The following is a 22116-nucleotide window of genomic DNA, read 5'->3' as shown; positions in this document are numbered from 1 at the left end:
TGTGCTAAACTCAGGGATACAAAGAGAAGCAAAGTCAGTCCTTGCCCTCAAGGAGCTCACAGTCTAATGGGGGAGATAACACACAGACATTTGCAAACAGGATATATATGGGATATGTTGGAAATAATCCAATGTATCTTGTATGTAGGCATTAGGATTAAAGGGGATAGGGAAAGGCTTCCTGTAGAAAGTAGTATTTTAGCTGGGACTTTAAAGCCTTTGACAGGACTTAGACATATGCTGGCTTTCAGTCATTCACTGGAGTCACCTGCTACCTTTCACCTGCCAAACATTTAAACCAATTAGCGCAGAAGTTCTTAACTTTTTTTTTTAATGTGATGGAACCCTTTGGAAGCCTGGTGAAGCCTGTGGGTATATTCTTCAGAATAACACTTTTAATGCATAAAATAAAATATATGGGATTACATAGAAACAAATTATATTGAAATACAATTATTTTTTAAAAATTAAGTTCTCAAACACTGATCTGGAGGTTTATATATGCTGAACAATGTCTTGACTCCTACCCTACCTACTTGGATACTCCTCTTCCTTTCCTTTGAACAACATTCTATTCCCAGTTAGTCAAGATTCACATTCATAGATAAAACAAACATTTCATCAGATTAGTAAAAACATTGTAAAATAGAAGTGTTTAGAATTAGCTTTCATTTACCCATTCTCTAACCAGAAGGACTAGTGTCCCAACAAAAACCACCTCATTTTGACCCAATCCCACAAAGCAGGGAAAAGAGGATATGAGTACAATGGGAATGTTTGAGGGTCTTACTTGTCCAGTCACCAATCTCTATAGGAAACATGGCATCTTCATGATTTAGAAGGTACTTTACCTTGTCACAGTAACTCAGCTTCTCATCTAATTCAAATGTTATGGTGGTTTTTTCCATGATTTCACCTACTGCCTCCTGAATTAACTCACTTCTGGGCTCATCTCATTCTATGCTTTAGACATATCCGGGTCTTGTTCATATCCAAAATTCTAAAAAATCAGGTAGAAATGTTCTGTCTTACCCCCCATGTTCCTATCTTTTCCTATTCACCATCAAAGGTATCCAAGTTTACCTGAAATCGTCAATCACTTCCCTGTATCTACTGTCCACCTTTGAATGAAAATCAAACAAATGAAATTGACGTTAGCATTTTCAGGTGCAGGAAGAGCTCATATAAAATTTTGGAATTTCATGTTGGAAAAAGACCTCACAGATCACCTAATCCATCTCCCACTGAAGCACAAATACAATCAACAATATCCCAAATGAAAAGTGATCGCCCAGTCTCTAACACTTCAATTAATAGTTAACTCGTTATTTCCTGAAAAAGCCCACTCCACTTCAGAATAGCTCTGATTGTCAGAAAGCTTTCCTCTACATAACAACCCTTCTAACATCTAATTAAAGTGCTATTTTCCACCTTAAGGTTTTTTTTTTTCTGTTCCAGACTAGACATCCCCCATTCCTGCAATTGATTCTCCTCCAATATCATCTCTAGGCCTCTAACCATCCTGGTCACAGTATTGGACAAAGTCCAACTTGTCAATGTCTTTCCCAAATTGCAGTGTCCCAAACCAGACACGATACTAAAAATATAATCTAATCGGGGCAGAGATTTGTTGATCACATGCTTTTTTTTTTCATTCTCTTCTATTAATACAATCTTAGATGGCATTAATGGTTCTTACTTTCTACCAGATCCACTAAAAACCCCTAATCTTTTCATATTAATTGATATCTAGCCATATCTCCCTTACCATGTAGCTATGCATTTTAATAACTTAGAATACAGGATTTTTTGATATTCCCATTCGTAAGATCCAATGTATCTTTTTAGATTTGGCTCGTCCATCTAGACCATTGGGCTCTTTTGGAATGTCAAGCCTGTCCTCTAATGTGTGGACTATACATCTGAGTTTCATACTGTCTGAAAACTCGATAAACATGCCATCTGTGTTGTGATACAAATTATCAATAAAAATATTGAGGTAAGGTGAGGTAGTAAAAAGAGCACTGGATTTGAAGTCTGGGGACCTTGTTCTGCCACTTACTACCTGTGTTACTTTAAGTTACCTAAACTGTCTAGGACCCAGTTTCTTCATTTGTAAAAGAGAGAGAAAGAGACAGAGGACGGGCCCAAAGTACCTGTAAGGTTCTTTTCAACTATGAGCCAATGATATGAAAAATACCAAGAACAGATCACTGTGGCTTACCTCCCTCCAGGTTGTTAGTGATACATTCATAAATACCCTTTGAGTCCAGTCAACCAAGCAGTTCTGACCCTATTGAAATGTATTATAACCAGTCTTCTACGTCTCTCTAGCTTGTCTGTAAGCATATAGAAAAATATTTTGTCAAATACCGTGCTCAAACTCAGGTGTACTATCAGTATCCATTTTTTCTGACCTAATAAACTGGTCAAAGAAGGCAAGGAGGTTAGTCTTATATGACTGGTTCTCCATGCACCCAGGTTTGATCATAGCGATCACTAATTTCCTTTCTAAGTACTCAGATTGTCCTGTTAGCCATCCATTCTAGTATTTTGCCAGGAATCAACATTAAGCTTATCAATCTATAGTCGGAAGAATTCACCTTCCTTACTCTATTTTGAAAATAGGAACAACATTTTCCCCATCTCCAGTCTTGAGGTACTCCCCTATAGAGTTTACCCTTATGCTAAATGGTCACAGATTTATGTGCTTTATGAGATGAATTAATTAATTGATTGATTAATAACAAAACACTTACTAGGCACTTGTTATTTGCAGGCACCAAGTAAAGTGCTGGGGATGCAAATACAAACCAGCAAAACATACCCTGGCCTCAAGGAGCTTACTTTCTAATGTAGGAAGACAGCACATACAAGAGAGTGACAGCCAAGGAGGAATGTTTCAGACATGGAAGTGAGAGCTGGAGTTGTAAAGGAGGGGTAAGGGAGGAGAAGTAAGAGTATGAATGGGGAGACACGTTATAGAGATGGCCAAGAAGCGGCGAGCTTGAGACCAGGGCAAGATGAGGTGTAAATACTCACCAATCAGAGCCCAGAGTCTTAGGGATAAGAAGAGGTGGAAACTGGAGAGTAGTCTTGACAGAGCCATCTTTGCTGCAGTTACTATAGTTGCTTCTAATGTGGTTGTCTTTCTAATTTACTGATTTTAATCTGTTTTGGACTGAAAAGTTAGCTTGCCAAACTTATTAAAAATGTTTGCAAGATGAAAATAAACTAGCTGTAGGTGAGAGCCAAGGGTGATCTATGAGAAAAGTATGTGTGCTTTACATGATGGGTTTTGTCAGTAATTTTTGGCTGCTTAAAGATGATTTACTTCCTGGCTACCAGTTAGCTGGTTCACTACCTGCCAAAGAAATGTTGTGTTCCTCAACTGGCTTCCCTATAGCAAGGACTAGCTATATTGTCGTTGATATTCTAATGCCCCAAAAGAATTATTAAGGATTCTAAGCTTGTTTAATAGAATTCTGAGAATGATATAGGCCCTGGACGAACACAACTCATTGTGAATGAGTTTTTAGCCAATTTCTTAGACCACTGAGTGCCACTGATTCTGAGATTTCTGAGATTGGATTATAAAGGAAGATGTTGATTTGAAAGTGGTTAATGATTCAAGTTTTCAATCAGCATTTTTTTCAATTCGTTACATACAGACTTTCTGAGCAAGCCAGAGTGTATGCAGATCATCTCCTCTTTTATTCCTCTAATCATGTCCTTCTTGCCCATCCCTTGCTCAGCTCATAATAAAACAAAACTGGTATGTACCTGTGAATTTCAAATGAATTTACAATGGCAGGATTCCAAGGCACATTCATCCGAAGGAGGGTGTCCACAATCTTAGCATTACAAAGCTTATCAAATTAGGTTGATCATAATGGCGCTTCCTAAGCACAACTGGCCTGATGGAAGAGTAAGTAGAGGCAGAAAGCTCTGACTGTGAAAGAGAGAGACACTTATGAGAAACAGGGTTAATGCTGCATCTCCAAGTCAGAATCCTGCCGATCACAGAGTCATTCCACCCTGGGGATCAGGGGATGAAAATAACTTGGCTTTGAAATAAGCACAGCCCGTTCAGGAAAGCGGAAGCCACTTATGTGCATGGAGGATAAAGAAATAGGTCCCTGCTGTGTAAAATTGTGTGTTATTGAATGGATTAAATTGTCATTCAGAGAAGGTGATTTTAAGAAATAAAGCTAGTGAAGAAAGAACAGGAGTTCGGGGAAGAAAATGCGTTCAAGTGCTGCCACTAGTACTGCAGCTAGGAGAAGTGGTATTGTTTTTAATAATGGCTTCTATTTGCATAAGCTTTACATATTACCAAGCATCTTTACATGCACGGTCTCTTTGGAGCTTCCTAATAATCCCATGACGTAGATAGGACAGGTATTATTTTATAGGAAAGAGACTCAAAGTGGAAATGAATTGCATTCATTCAACACACTTATTAAGCACCTTTTGTGTGCAACATGCAGTCAGGCACTGAGAGAGATGGAGAATTTAGCTGAGAAACAAGCCCTGCCTTCATGAAGCTTACAATCTAGAAGAGTATAAGATACTAACCTAGATATACTCTAAAGCTACAATACACAATATTATGTGATAGTAAGTTCATTAGGAAGGTACAAAAAAAGGTCCAGAGTCCCCATATTAAATTCAGCTCATTTCAACAAACATTTATCAGGCACATATAAGGCACTATGCTAGGTACTTGAAATACAAAGATAAAAAAATTATATAATTCCTGACCTCAAGGAGCATACATTCTACTGGGGTAGAAAGAGAGATATGGCACTGGCCCTGAAGTCAGGAGGACCTGAGTTCAAATCCAGCCTCAGACCAAATACTTCACACTCACTAGCTGTGTGAACCTGGGCATGTCACTTAACCCCAATTGCCAGAGAGAAAGAGAAAGAATGCATACATGCCCAGGGAAATGCTAAGTATAGGCACAAAGAAAGACAAGTAATTTCAAGGAGAGGGTGCTATTAGCTGGAGAGAACAGGAAAGGTCTTCTGTAGAAGGTGGTAGCAGAGCCCTGCTTTGAAAGGAGCTAGTGATGCTAAGACGGATAGATGAGGAAAGTGTATACTCCAAAAATGAGGGTCTATTCATGAAAAGGTTTAGAACTCAGAGAAGAAGATGACCAACATCTTCCATAAGCACAAATCACAGGCAAATGGTTGAGAATTTGAGGAGAGAAGAAAAGTTTTGGAATAGCCATCCACCTTGTTTTTACTGATCAGAAATCTTAAGACCAGAGAGGGAGGGAGACAGATATACTGGGGGGGGAGGCTCCCCACAGGTGTGTGCATGTGCATGTATGTATACATGCATACATATATCCACACATGTTTACAAATATGTATATGTATGCATATATAGGTATTTGTGTGTGCAAGTTTTTAATATGCTTAAAGTCACAAAAAACCAAATCAGAACTTGAACCCACACCGCTGGTTCCAAGCCTGGTTTTCATATGTTGTCCTAGGGAAACCACCCTTTCCTTTTCCTTCTTCATGGCTTCTTATCCCTCTGCTTGAAGTCAAACCTTAGCAAAATTCTTCAATAGGGTTAAGTCTGACTTGAAGCCTCTGGCTTCTTTTCTGAACTTCCCTGCCCTCACTTAAATCACCTGTTTACTCTTCTACTTCAGATGACTAGAGCTTCCGTGTTCTACTTTGATCAAAACCTGATCTTCTGAGATATAACCTGATTTTAGTCATTTTCTTCTTAATTTAGGGATTCTCAACCCAGAGTCCACAGATCCCTTAGGTGGGTAATAGATTTTAGGGGATCTGGGAATTCAGATGGGAAAAAATTTACATCTTTTTTTTCCACTAACCTTTAACTGAAATTTAATATTTCTCTCAATTATTTATAAAACATTATTCTGAGGTGTTCAGTCTTCTTCACTAAAGTGGCAAAAGGATCTGTCATTCAAAAAAGGTTAAGAATTCTGCCTTAATGTGAATTTATGCCACAATATAACCTCTTCCTAGAGTATTTGCATGATTCTTAGATTTGAAGGGGATCTCAAAGGTCAGCTAGTCTAATTCTTGTCTGAAGGTTAGATTCTATGTGACATTCCCGATATGGAATCATCCAACTTCATCTTGGAGACCTCCAGTGACAGGAAACTTACCATCTTTACCGCACCACCCTCCCCAAGGCAATCTATTACACTTCTGTATGATTCCTATTGTTATAGCAAACCAAAATCTACCTCACAACAACTTCTAAGTACTATCTTTTGCTCTACTTTCTCAGGTCAAACAGAATTTCTAATTCTCCACTTCAACATGTCTTAAATGTCTTAAAATGTTAGAAGACAGCTATCATGTCCCTGCCAAGTGTTCCCTTCTCCTGGCTACATAACCCCAATTCCTTCAACTGTTCTGCCTCTGACATGTCAAATCTTATTATTCTGTAGTCAAATGAGAAAAATAAAATCTTTACATCAAATTTCTCAAATAAGGGTTTTGTATCTGAGATATACAGACAACATACATAGGAGGCCTTATACAAATGTTAGCTATTGTTATATCTATATAGATGTATAAATGATATTATGGCCAAAAGTCATTCCTGTATTAATTCCTTATTAAAATAAGTAGCCAAAGGATATGAACAAACAGTTCTCAAGAATTGCAAACCATATGAAAAAACACTCCCAATCACAAATAAAAAGAGAAATAAAATCAAAGTTGCACCTCATACCCAGCAAATTGGTGAAGATAATAAGATGGGAGGAGTCAGTACTGGAGGGGCTGTGGGAAGATAGGCATACTAGTATGTTATTGGTAGAGCTATGAAGCAGAACAACCAGTTGGGAATGCATTTGGAGTTATGCTGATATAGCGACTAAAATGTCCATCTTCCTTGACTGAGAGATTACACTCATAGGCATATATCCCAAGAAATATATGCCTAGTAATTGATAACAAGAAAGGCTCCATATATTATGAAATAAATGAATATATGTAAATGTGATATACGCACATATCTTTATCTATCTATCTAGAGAGAGAGAAGGAAAGTTGTTGTTCAGTTGCTTTTCAGTCATGTACAACTTTTTGCGGCCCCATATAGGGTTTTCTTGGCAAATATCCTAGAGTGGTTTTCCATTTCCTTTTCCAGATGAGGATTTTTTTTTACAGATGAGGAAACTGAGACAAAGGGTTAAGTGACTTGTCCAGGGTCATACAGCTACCATGTATCTGAGGCCAAATTTGAACTCAGGAAAAAAATCCAGCTATATACAAACACACACACAGAGACACACACACACAAACTGGAAACAAAGTAGATGTCTATCAGTTGAGGAATGGATAAACAAATTATGGATAAATAAATTCATAATATGAATGTTATGGAATATTACTGAACTGTAAGAAAAGAGAAGTTATGATGAATACAGGAAAAGTACACACTTACATGCACTGATTCAGAGTGAAATAAATGGAGACAAAAATATAAATAAATCCAATATATATAATGATCACAACAATGTAAATGGAAGGATCAACCACAAAACAAATGAAACTGAATATTGAAAATTTACAAAGAACAAGCACGGCCCTAAGAAGAGATATGAGGAGATACCTCCTCCCACTCTTTGCAGTGGTGGGAGGTCCACAAGTTTGGAGATTTTCTTCCATATATCAAACAATTTTCTGACTTTTTTTTCCTTTTTTAAATGAGATGGCTCTCTGGGAGAGAGAAAGAGAGAGAAAAAAAGAGAGAAGGATTCAGGGGAAATTTTAGATGATGCGAAATCAAGAGATATCAATAAATATTATTTTTCAGGTACCCTCTAATAGAACTATACTTTATGCTTATTTTCTCATTCCTACTTCCCATAGATACTCTAGAGGGGGTTTGAATCAGATAATCTGTGAGACTTCTAGATTTTAGGTGAAAACAGATTATTCTTGAAAGATTTTTCACAGTAGCATAAATTTTCATGGCGACACAGCTGGGTAGAGCTCCAGGCCTGAAGTCAGTAAGACTTATCTTCCTAAGTTCAAATCCAGCCTGACACGTATTGGCTATGTCACCCTAGACAAGTCACTTAACCCTGTTTGCCTCAGTTTCCTCATTTGTAAAATAAGCTGGAGAAAGAAATGACAAGCCACTGCAGTAGTATCTTTGCCAAGAAAACCCCAAATGGGATCACAGAGTCAAACATGACTGAAAAATGACTAAACAAAAACATAAATTTTCACACTAAGGTAAAAATTATTAACTCAAATTCTGTTCCCAGTGCACAGATTTTGATAGAGGTGAAAGCATAAGTGCCTACATTTCTAATGATAAAATCAAGAATTTTGTTTTCTATTCTAGGAATTTCCATCATAGTTAGGAAGAAAGAAAAAAGTGGGAGGGGGGAGCCAAAGCCTTCCAATATCTTCTCAAAACCCAGTACAGAAACAACCTCCCATTCCTAAGCAGCACAATGTGGTCCATATCTCGCTTGAGATACTAGCTACGTCACTTAACTAGGTCACTAAACTTCTATGAGGTTCAGTTTCCTTACCTGAAAATGGGCATATTAATACATATACTTCCCAGTGTCATTGTGAGCATGAAAATGCAAATATAGGTGGAGTTATCTTGCAAACCCTGGAGCGCCATATAAATGTCAGCTATTACTGTAGATTGAGATGGGACCTTACAGGAAATCTAGTCCAATTCTCTCCTTTTACAGGGGAGGAGATTGACATATAGAGAGGTAAATTATCCAAAGGCACACCTTATGCTACTCCCCCCCCTTAAATGATAAAGGGGAGATTTGAACCCAAGTCCCCTGATTCCAGATCCAGCACAATTTCCATTGCATCATCCTGCCTCTGCTATGCTTAAGGACTCCTTTTCTCAGAGCTATAGTTGGAAGTGTAAGTGTGAAGCGCATTCAAGCAGCTGCTGGAGGCCATGCAAATAAAACCTTCACTGAGGTAAACTGTTGTTCAATTTTACAACCTATTTACACTTAACTTTTATGTGTTGTTATGATATATGGTGTTGTCGGGTTTGGAAGTCCTCGAATGTTCTTCTGCATGTCATCTTTTAAGTGACTGGTTGATAAACGATCTTATACTCACTGGCTTTCATGGCCCATGAAAGTCTTTAAACCAGAGATGTGTCCCTAACTACCCATTAGTGATCATGGTAATTCTTCCAAACATGATGTTAGCCAGTTATCCATCAGACTTAATTGCACTTTGCATGAGGTTGATGGTACATTTAGAAGAAAGTCATATGCAATACTGAATGAGTCTGACTAAGGCTGTCAAACCAAATAACTTTTATACCAGTTGGTCTGTCATGCCACGACAAAGTAGAATGTTTACAATTCCATATTAAGTAAGTCAGGACAACTGAGCTGTGAAGCCACGAAGGCAGCAACTGTGGTAGGACGCCTAGAGTATGAACAAGTCTCCCTCCCACTCTAAAGTGGCCCAAAGCATGCAAAAAAATGATAGAAGCAGGACATCTAGGAGATAGATAGACAGTCACACACACACACACACACACACATATATGCATATATATCTAAATTAAAATGTTGGCTATATACACATATATACAGATATGTATATATATACACACGTGTGTATATAAATCAAAATGTTGACTATATGCATGTGTATGTATGTATGTATCTATGTATGTACATCTGCAAAGCAAATGTTGACATATATACATCTGCTTATATACATATACATATATGTATGGGTATTTACGTATTTATGTATGTATGTATGTATATCTCCAAAACAAAACATTGGCTATACATGGTATGTGTATACTTATGCATACATATATACAATATACATATATGTGCATATCTCGAAAGCAGAACCTTGACTATACATAGTTAACATTTTGCTTTGGTTTTATCATAGATTTTCTTGAGAGAAAAACAAGAAACAACTAGGTATGACTTTTATTGTGGCAGTGGGACAGCCCAGCGGGTCTGTTGGTAATACATGGGTGATTCTCTCTCCCTGGGTTTCTCCATATCCAAGACCTAAATGACCTTGGGCAGCCTCCTGAACTTCTCTGAACCTCCACTTCCTCCTTAAGAAAACAAGAGGGTTGCACTAGATGCCTTTTAATATCCTCTCCATCTCTAAGTCTACGACCCTATGGCCCTTAGATAGTGTGTGTTCCCAAAGAATTTTTGTGTGCTGAGCCAAAGTTGCCTGCGATCTTGGGACCAGAGAATACTCAAGGATCTGGACCATGATGTCTCCTCATCACAAGCCATAGCTTTGATGTCACCTTCCCAGCCCTTCTCTTTTCCCTCAGGTTTACTGAGTAGGACTATGACACGGCCTACTATAAAAACCTCCTCATAAAGTTTAAGAAATGTCCAGAGCAAATTAGTGTGATGAATAAAGTAAATTAGTCAAATAGCCAAACTCACGGTGCCCATCTCCTACTATTTTCACATAGAAATTAATGATTTCTATGTTAGGCAGCAGTGTGTTATAGTCAATAAGGCATTCATACATATCCAAGAATTGTAATTGCTATTACTGGTCCCCTTCTGATGGTAGCCCGCATGACCTTGGCAAGTGCTTCAGTCAACAAGTGTTAGGCTTATTGCTCTTCGTAGCTGCTGAACTCAGTCAATCTATCAGTAATCCACCTGCAGCAAAGACTATAGGCTTGTACCATGACATGTGCCTCATGTCATGTTCTTAATCAAATGCATCCAGGCACTCAGTAATCACCATTTCCCCTTGTAAAAGCTCACATTTGGTTCCACTCAATGAATATCTGTTAATCTCTTACTGTATGTAAAATACTATACTAGGCACCAGGAGAATTACAAAGGTCCCTACTCTCATGGAGTCTACTATGAGCACTGAGAAAGGAATGATCACTACTGACAAGAGGAAGCCAGAAAGACTTCCTAGGAAAGATGACATTTAGGTTGGGCTTTCAAATATGGGTAGGAGTATAATAGGTAGACATAGTTAGGGAAGTGGTTCAAGACATATGGAATAATAAGCAAATGTAGGAAGGCACCATGTATTAATAACTGTCTGCTGTGAATAGAGCACTGGGCCTAGAGTCAAGAAGACCCGAGTTCAAATCCAGCTTCAGACACTTACTGTGTGATCCTAGGCAAGTCATTTAACCCTGTTTGCCTCAGTTTCCTGACCTGCAAAATGAGCTAGAAAAAAGGAAATGGCAAAGCACTCCAGTATCTCTGCAAGAAAACCCCAAATGGGGTCATGAAAAGTCAGACACAACTGAAAAATGATTGAACAACAATGAATAAAAATCCATCCTAGAATTTTCTAGAAAGTACCTCCCCTTTATATGCATTCACAAAAATTTCCATCCACCCCTGCAGACATAAGATACAACTACTACAGTTAGCATATCCTGGACTTATCAGGTTTTAGCTTGCATGAATATTAGACCTTCTAGCAAGAGCCTCCCTGGAACAACATCATAGTGAACGTGTGTAACACTAAATTCAACAAATGCTTATTTCTTGAGCATCTGGTTTTTCAGACTGGCAAAGTAAGAAACAGAAGGGAGCTACTATTTCTGTGCTTTTTTCAAGTGTTCTAATATGCCATAAAAGGTCTTCCTGCATTGAATGAGAGGTTGAGCTCAATGACCTCTAATGTCCTTTCTAACCAAGGGCCTATGAATTCTGTAATTGCTCAAGTCCTCAAACGCAGCTGTTAATATTTCTGAGATTGTGTCAGCTAATTCCTTAAGTCCTTCAGGGGAATCATACCCATTGGATTCAAAATCTAGGGGGATGAAGGAATCTCTAAACTGGTAAATCTTTTTTAAAATAGATTTTATTGATGTCTTTTGTTTTTACATCACCTAGATTTCCCACTTCGGGATCCCTCCTTTCCCTCTTCCCAGATGGTCATCTCTTATAACAAAGGCTTTTTTTAATGAAAGAAAAGTCAACACATTGAAAACATACAAAGAAGAATATGTAAAAATTCATATCTATAAACCTCAACCTCTGTAAAGGAATAGGGAAAGGGATCTCATATTTCTTCTTTGGGACCAAGTTTGTTCTTTATACTTTTGCAACTTTCATATATGTACATATGTGTGTGTGTATATGTATATATATATATATGTATGTGTATATATATGTATGTATATGTATATGTATATGTATATGTATATGTATATGTGTGTGTGTGTATATGTGTAGGAATCCATGCATAATACTTATGCGTACATACATATATATGCACGTGTGTGTGTGTGTGTGTGTGTATAATTTAACTTACTTGTCAGGTCTCCCAGATTATAGGATAGTGAAGATGAAGAAAAAAGACTCCAAACTAAAAGGGTGACTTTACAAAAAGAATGATAAAGTCAAGGCGTCCACTATAATTACAATGACCAACCATGACCCTATAGAAGAAATGAGGAAATGTACTTCCTAACTTTCACTTGAGAAGAGAGAGACTACAGAAGTGGAGTGCTACATACATTGTCAGATACAGTTGAGGTATGGATTATATTTGCTTTGGCTGTTTTTTTTTTTTTTTTTTTTATAAGGGCAGGACCACTGGCAGAAGGGGTAGATCAAGAAGGAACTATGATATAAACATGAAAGGCACCAATAAAGCCTTTTTAATAATAAAATAATAATACAAAGGGATAGTTTTCCCTTTGGAGTTGGAGCTGGGGAGTGATTAGAATGCTGCAGCTTATGTTACATGTATCCTGTGCTTCCTGATTTTGCCATAATTTTGTTCATCTAATGATTAGACTGCTTGTGTAGCCGTAACCTTGAGGTCTGAATGAACATTAGCAGAGTAGGTCTCCTAGACAAGGAACAGCCACTGGGATAGGAATGAGACAAGCCAGTGAGTGATAATAGATGATTGACAAAACCCCTGCACAGAGCCCAAGGAGTAATTGGGGGAATGCCAGGTAATGGACTTTCAAGCTGTAGTTTACACCTCTTCTACCTGCTTCCTATTTCAAGAGAAACAGAGGCCAATGGTCCTGATTACTGCCAAAACCAATCTATGACTTTTCTTTGTCATATTTTGTATCTATACCCCCCGCCAGTTCCCAGTGGACTCTAACTTGCTTAATGAAAGGAATTGTTAATTTCTGTCTATAATACCAGTATCTAATACAGTGACTTAGAGCAGATGTTTAATAAATGTTTGTTGAATTGAATTGAAAACTGAGGTCTAGAGAGATGAAGAGACTTGCCCTAAGTATCTAGTTAGTGACAGATCTGTGAAATTATAATTTGTGGTTTCTGACTCCCAGTGCTATTTATTCTGTTTTCGATTCATGTGAATTTCATCACACACACACACACACACACACACACACACACACACACACACACACACATACATGCACACACTCTACAACTGCTCGGAAATTTCAGTCAACAGAGTAAGGGAAGAAGCAATAGGTGTTATTGACACCTAAAAAGACAAAGCTAAAAAAACAAAGATGAAAATATGCAATTATCACATCCACAATGAGAACAGTTTACTTGGAGGAAATAATGAGAACAGTAATTGAAAAGGCAGTGCCAAGTAGAAGTCAAACATATCTGAAATGGATCTGTGACCTTGTCAATTGGAATGTTCCCTCCAATGATGTCAATTGCATCATATTCATATCCACTCATCTTATGTTATTCTTTTTTTATTTTTATTTTTATTTTTTTACTTTTAGGCAATTGGGGTCAAGTGACCTGCCCAGGGTCACACAGCTAATAAGTGTCAAGTGTTTGGTCTGAGGCCGGATTTGAACTCGGGTCCATCCTGACTTCAGGGCCGGTGCTCTATCCACTGCGCCACCTAGCAGCCCCCCATCTTCTATTATTCTTGCCTGTTTTATCCTATGACTTTGTCACTGGGTGTTCACCCAACGAGCTAGAGGCCTTTTCTCCTTTCATACTCCCTCCAATATATCTGGACAGATGTAAATATAGACAGATATCCATCTATGTGTAGATATAGAGAAATCCATCCATATCCAGAAAGAGAGAGAGATAGACAGACATATCCTGACACATAAGCTCTAGAGAAGGTTTATCCAATTGTAAGTAATAATCTGGACCATAGAGATTCTTCATCTGCTTGACTTTTCCTGTGATGAGATACTTGAGTTAACTTCCAAGTTGAATGAGGATCATGTTTGGATAGTCTGAGAAAACTTGCTCCTGCCTCAGGGGTGATCTAAAAATTATCAAATGAGTTGTGAGTTGAGTAAGGGATCCTTTGACAGTGCTTCCTTTCAGCCTTCTATGAATTTACCTGCTAATACTTAATAATCATAATCACGACAATGATGATGATGATGATTTTATAAAAAACACTTGGCATCTTCACATCAAAGTTGCAGCTATACAATTCAGAGTTAGAAGAGACCTTAAAATACATCCACAGTCTCATCTCCTTAATTTATGGCTATGAAAGGTCTCATGGCAAATAAGTCCCAGAGTCTAGATTAGAACCCAGGTCTTTTCACTGCAACTCTAATGCACTTTCCAATTTATCACCTTCTCACTTTTCTTCCCTTCAGAATAGAATAGCATTTTCTGCTGCACATATAGAATAGCTACGTAGCACTATATAGGATAGCATTTTCCACTGCACATACAGAATAGCTATATAGCGCCCTATGGAATAGCACTTTCTACAAACTGCCAGAGTTTGGGTTTATTCTCACATGCTGCTTTGAGACAGGACTCAGGACAAAATCAGTGAAGGGGTTCTCAGCATGAGCACAGAAACAATCAACACCCACCCCCAGCCCACTTCAGCCTCCATGCTGCATCACAGATTCAGTCCTGGCTCTTCAAGTCCATCATCTCCACGGATTGGTCCCATCTCCATGCTCTGGCAGGCTTCCCAAGCTCCCATGTAGACCTCAAAATCTCACCTTGCTTCTGAATAGCATGTCCCTTCCAGGAGCTCTGATAAGCCCCTCTCCACCTCTTCCCCCCACCCCCCACCATAGCTTGGTGCACAGAAGGCAGCCTGGCGAGAGGCTCCTGGGTGTGTCACTAATCCCTTTCTCTGCTTCCATGTCACATTTAATTACTTACTCAATATAGAATTATCTATACCAGGGCTCTAAACTAATGAGATGCTGCACGGCCTTCAATTTGGGGGATTACAGACCGGAGTGTCACACATCAAGGTCAGTTCTGATCGTTCAGAAACACAGACTAGTGTGGGCTACTCTCCTCCTTAACCTGAAAGCCTTTATTTCTTGTTTTCTGAAAGGGAAAAATTGTGGAGTGCTGGTCAGAGCCAAGTGAGAGACGGTGTGGTAGTGTTTGTTCTAACTGTGTGGGAAGCCTCGGGAATCAATATCTAAATCCTCAGAGTCACATTGAAGCTAGTTCTGTACTCCTAACCTTCCCCATGGGGTCTCTTGACCTGGCCTTAAGAAAAGGAGAAACAAAATAATGCCCTCCTGGTGGTGTTTAGGAAGGCAGCGTCTCCCAAAATCATTTAGTCATGGAATGTTTCAGGGCTAGAAATCTGTTGTCAATACCTGTAAAAGCTAGCCTGGAGCACCTGGGGGGGAGGGGGAAGAATGGGAAGGCTCTGGGATGAAAAGACGTTTGGACCATTTGGGAGCAAACTGGAGCAAATTGTCTATTTTCACACCAAAAAACACTGTTATATTTGTTATACACGTAGCACGATGTCTGGCACATAGCAAGCACTTAATAAATCAAATGAGATATCACTTACAAAAAGCTTAGCAGAGTGCCTGGCTTCTAATAGGTGCTATATGAATGCTTATTCCCTTCCCTAAATGCTTGTTGACTGACTAACTGATTTATGGGGTCTGTCTTGAACACTTAAAGAAATTGAATCACTGTCATGACTGGAAATTTTTGTAGCCAGGACAAGCGGGACAAAATGTTTTGTCAATTTAGCTATAAGGGGGAGGAAATCATGGCAAAGAACAGGATACTGGGAGGTCCCTGCTGATGCCAGGGAGGGTCTCGAGCACTGGGGTTGAAGGAGGGCCAAAGTAGGCTGAAGAGCCTCCCTGCTAATTATTCTAACTAACCAGGTGCTAAATTCAGTTGTCTCTACAATGTTAAAGGATTAGAAATGTTGGTGATGCCTTCTGCCTTAGGTGATTCCATACTGGTCTAGACCCTGGGCTATATTATATATGGATCAAGTTAATATGAATGTTTATTAGGAAATACTTCTAGTGGGGTATTAAGCCACCAGGATATTTGTGTTCTTATATAAAAGATCTTGGTAGGAGAACCAGAAATGACCTCGACACCAAATTGATCACAGAGATTATCTACAGTATTTCACAACCCAAATGAGTGAATAGAATGAATAAATGAATGAAAAAGAATTTACTATGTTTAAAAAACAAGTTTACTATGTTCCAAGCACTATAGCCTCTATCTGAATGAATGTCTCTGCTACCAAGACAGTATACACACTCCTTTCCAGTTATCTCCTAGGTAATCTTGTCCTAAAGAAACCCACCTATTTATTATAGCAGCACTTTTATGGTAACAAAAAACTTGAAATAAAATAGGTACCCATTGATTCAGGAATGGCTTAACAGATTGTAGTATAAGAAGATAATACAATATTTTTGCTGTGTGAGAAGTAAGAAACATGAGGAATTCAGAGAAAATGAGGAGAGTTGTATATAGTGTAATGGGGAAAGTATTGGCTTTGGAGTCAGAGTGCCTGGGTTCAAATCTCAACTTCACCATTTATTCTCTATGTTCCCTTGGGCGAATCACCCAACTTGTCAGGACCTCAATTTTCCTCATCTGGGAAATCAAGGTATGGGACTAAATGGCTTTATAAGCGATTCCTTCCAGCTCTAAGTCTACAATCTGATTGAAATTTCAATAAAATGATTTTAAAAAATACAAAGCTAATAGAGCAAACAATATATCCAGTAATAATATAAGCAAAAAGAGTTCTAAAAAGCAGCTGAACGCAGATTAATTGCAAAGACCAATATTGGTACAATTCGGTTCTATCAGACATTAAAAGAACAATTAATTTCAATATTTCATAAGCTGTTTACTAAAGCGGGAAAAAAAAAGTTCTACCAAATTCCTTCTATGATACCTATCCAGGAAGAGACAAATCAGAAATAGAAAACTAAAGACCAATATCTTTAATGAATACTGATACAAAAGTTTTTAATGAAATATTATCAAACAGACTTTGACAACCCATCAAAAAGGTTATACATTATAACCAGGTAGGATTTTTTATAAAGAATCAAAGATTGGTTCAACTTTAGGAAAATAAAATATATAATAGACTATATTAGTAACAAAAGCAATTCAAATATCATTATATCAATAGATACAGAAAAAATCCTTTGAAAATATACAACACCTATTCCTGTTTGAAAAAAACTAGAAATCATAGGAATAAAGGACTTTTCCTCAATATAAGTAGTATCTAGTTAAAATCAAGAGTCAACATTACATGTAATGGAGATGAACTGAAGTCCTTTCCAATAAAATCAGAGGTAAAACAAGGATGTCCATCACCACTACTATTATTAAACACAATGCTAGATATACTGATAAGAGAAGAAAAAAGAAAACAAAAGAATAAGTATATTCAAAGAGGAAAAATACTATTTTTTGCAAATTATATAATGATTTACATAGAAAACCATAAGAGTCAATTAAAAATTAACTGAAATAATAAATTCAGCAGAATAGCAGGACATAGAATAAACTTCCAAAAATCATTAAGCTTTCTACATTGCAAATAAAACCCAGCAGAATATAGAAATTTCGTTCAAAATAACTACAGCATGTGTAAAATATTTAGGAGTCCAACTGCTAATCCACACATAGAACTATAAAACAATGTTTAGAGAAATAAAAACCTAAATAGGTAGAGAGATATTAACTGCTCATAGTTGAGGTAATAATATCACATATCTCAATTTATTTATTCAGTGCCATGCCCAATATACTACCAAAGGACTACTTCAAAGGGTTAGATATTAACAAAATACATCTCAAAGAACAAAATGTCAAGATTTTCAAGAGAAATAATAATTCCTTAAAAGTAGGAGGGTAGGAAGCCTAGCAGCACCAGATCTCAAAGCAGTAACAATCAAAACTCTTGAAAAATAGAAAATTTGATTGGTGGAATAGTTTAGGTACTCAGCTTAAGGAAGCACACAAATATAGTAATTTAGTGTTAGATAAACTCAAAGATCACCACTACTGGGTTAAGGATTCATTCAACAAAACAAAAACTTCTGGGAAAAGTTATGAACAGGCAAAGGAAGAAATCCAAGCTATCAACAACCATATGAGGAAATATTCCAAATCATCAATAATTAGAGAAATTTAAGTTAATCAGCTCTGAAGTTCCACTTCACACATGTAAGATTGGAAAAGATGAGTAAAAAGGAAAATGACAATTGCTAGAGAAGAGGCACTCTAGTGCATTGTTGGTGGAATTATCAATTAGCCTAGCTCCATTCCACAAAGCAATTGGGAACTACACCCCAAAAGTCACTAAATTATGCATATCCTCTGATCCAACACTGCTAGATTTTACTCCCAAAGGGATTTTTATAAAAGGAAAAAGCTATACATGTACAAAAAATACTTATCACAGCTCTCTTTATAGTAGCAATAATCTGGGAATAAAGGAGGGACACATTAGTGGACACATAGAGAAAATATCTGAACAAATTCTGGTATATGAATATAATACAATATTATTGCACCATAAGAAATGGTGAAAGAGATGGTTTCAGAAAAAGCTGGTGAGATTTGTATGAATTATTGCAGGGCGAAGTATACAGAACCAGGAGAAAAATTTATATAGCATAAAAAAAAACAGCTTAAGAATTTTGAGCAATGCAATGACCCATCACAATTCCAAAGGACCAATAATGAAGCATGCTACACACCTCCCCTTGGAGGAGTGACAGAATCGAGGCATATATTTAAACATATATTTTGAACGTGGAAAATATATGTATTTGTTTTACTTGACCATACTTCTTTGCTGTAAGAACTGTGCCTTTCTTTGTTAAGAGGAGAAAGGATGGGGAAGATAAAGACTTGCTGGAGAGAGAGAAGCTATCAATTATGTTGCCAAAAAAAGAGAGGGGGAGAAAAAGAAGGTCCTTGAAGCATTTTCTAATGCATGGAAGAGAACAGAAGGAAACACAGACAAGCAGGTTAACTTTGAAAGTAACATCCTGAATTTATTATGTGCTTTTTTTAAAGAATAAATTCTATATTACAGAGATTTATGGCTATGGTTTCATATATAATCTTCTTTGTTTCTACTTCATATATAGAAATGTTTTTTTATTGTAGTTCTTTAAAATATAGATAAAAGACTTTTAAAAAAGTGATTTTGATGCCAAAAAACAGATGATGAAACATATTTCCCTAGAGGCAGCTACATAGCAAAGTGGATGGAGCACTGGGCCTGAAGACAGTTCAATCCAGCTTCAGGTACTTCCTATCTGTGCGACCCAGGACAAGTCATTTAACCTCTGCCTGTCTCAGTTTCTTCATCTGTAAAATGGGGATAACAATAGCACCTCCCAGGTCTATTATGAGGTTCAAATGAAATAATATTTGTAAAGTGCCTAGCACAGTGTCTGGCATACAGCACATACTTAATAAATATTTGTTTCCTTCCTTCCTTTCTTCCTTCCTTCCCTCTTTCCCTCCTTCAATCTTTCCTTCTTTTCTTCCTTCCTTCTTTCCCTCTTTCCCTCTTTTTTCCTTCTTTCCTTCCTTTCTTCCCTTCTTCCTCCTTTCCTTCCCTCCTTCCCTCCTCCTTTCTTTTCTTTCTTCTTTCCTTCCCATATGGCCTTTATGATCTTTTTCAGCTGTAGCCCTCAGTGGGGAGGAAAAGGACTACAGGGTTAGGGAATTACAGATGCTGTGGATGCAGTCACTTTATCAGGCAGTTTTGTTTAATAGATTGTTTGTTACTAGGAAGGGTTTCCTGAAGTGGGGGAGGGGAGGAATCAGAAAATGACTATAATTTTTTTTTTTTAAGTCGTCAATAGAACACTTTAAAACAAATTATGGGTTGGCCTACTTGCTCAGGAAAAAAGGGGGAAAGTTTAAAAGAAGTATTATGAGCTGGTAGATGTGATGGCTGGAAGAAGGACTGCAAGGGAGAATATGGAAGAATTAAATCATGATAGTTAAGACATGAAGGTTATGGGATGTCTTTTCAGGAACTCAATCATCAGCTAAGCTGAGCCCAAGGAGCTTTAGTGAAGAAGATAGTTTAGCAAGTTCAGGCATAACTGGGTAGTGTTTTTTAAGAAGTATTTTCAATTCAACCCTATTTATTATTTTTAATTTTATTTTTTCAATTAATAAGCACTTATTTTCTCTTTTCAGTTCCCCTTCCTCACTGAGAATATATAGTCAAATAAAACAAAGCCTTGAATTAGTCACGTCAAAAAATATGTGTACATATATTTACATATACATAATGTGTATATATACACATATATGATAAATCTATATATGTCAAAAATAACATGCTCATTCTACATCTGAAGTCCATCATTTCTCTGCCAATAGGTAGGTAGCCTGCTCATCATCAGTCCTCTGGAGTCATGATTAGTCATTACGTCGGGCAGAGTTCTTAAGTCTTTCGAAGTTGTCTTTACATGCTATTGTTTAGAGCATAAATTATTCTCCTAGTTCTGCTCACTTCTTATCACACAATAGTATCCCAACACATACATCCGACTATTCTCCTATGGTGATAAATGCCAGGGAACACCCTCTTGGGGTCTTCTGTGTGCGGCAACAAGGAAAGGAAAGAAGGACCTAAAATTAGGCACCAAGAAGGTCAGGGGGACTTGGTATCTCATGCCAGGGGGCAGAGATCAAGGAAGAACAGAAGAGAGTAATAATAATTCCCACTTCTAGACTGTTTTCAAGATTTATGAAGCAACACAAAGATCCAAGACAATTCTGAAGGAGCTATTGTGAAAAATGCTCTCCACTTCCAGAGAAAGAACTAATGGAGTCTGAATGCAGACCGAAGCATACTGGGTTTTTTCCCCCCTTACCTTCTTTATTTTTCTTGGGGCTTTTTGTCTCTATTTTCCTTCACAACATGACTAACATGGAAATACATTTTGCATGATTATTCATGTATAAACTTTATAAAATTGCTTGCCTTCTCAATGAGAGGGGAGGAAAGGGAGGGTAGGAAGGGATTTGAAACTCAAAATTGTAAAAAAAAAAAAAAAAAGGTTAAAATTGTTTTTATATATAATTGGAAAAAATAAAATATTTAAACTTTTTAAAAATATTTATAAATTGTTTTCCTCAAAACCACCCTGTGGCATATACATTGGGAGTATTATTACTCCCATTTATAAATGAGGAAATTAAGGTTCATGTGACTTGATGAATCCAGGAAGCTCCCTAATTGCTGGATTCAAGCTTTATCCACATTCCTACTTTATCATTAGGTGATTAAACATCTCCCCTCACTCCATTGAAAGGGGAAAGGACTAATAGCTTATTCCTTTCCTTTGTGCCTAATCACTAAAAAATAATAATAGTGATAATAATTCTAGGACAGTCAGAAACTGCCCAAGTCCGAGCATGAGTTCACATCTTCTGTCTCCCAAACCAATTTTCCTTCCACTCTATGCTACTGCCAGAAGAAACCTCAAGGCCAAGACCAAAGGTCCCCTGGATTAGCTCTGAGAAGGAGCTGAGTTCTCAGAAAGTTGTCATAGTCAGAAAGGTCCTTGACCCCTGGGTTTTATCCTCTGTACCTGCCTTACCTCAACACTCCTCAAGTTTCCCTTTTTTCCCCTCAGAAAAACAACTTTTCTATTTGAAGAAGTGCGATAGATCATTTTCCCTTTAATAAGCTCAAGTTCCAGCTTCAGATTCTGACTCAACCCTGGGACCTGGCAATTCAGACCATTTTTCTGATCCCTTCAGAAGAGTTTATTCAACTCTCTCTCCCTGAACAATCCAGCATCCTTTGCTAGGAGGAGGCACTCTAGGAAACCTCCTTCAGGACCATCAGAGATTTTACTTCCTTCAGTAATTCCTCACTG

This window comes from Phascolarctos cinereus, unplaced genomic scaffold, assembly GCF_003287225.1.
Source record: "Phascolarctos cinereus isolate Bilbo 61053 unplaced genomic scaffold, phaCin_HiC Scaffold_5;HRSCAF=322, whole genome shotgun sequence".
In the NCBI taxonomy this organism is placed as follows: Eukaryota; Metazoa; Chordata; class Mammalia; order Diprotodontia; family Phascolarctidae; genus Phascolarctos; species Phascolarctos cinereus.
Note: the sequence above shows the minus strand (reverse complement) of the source record.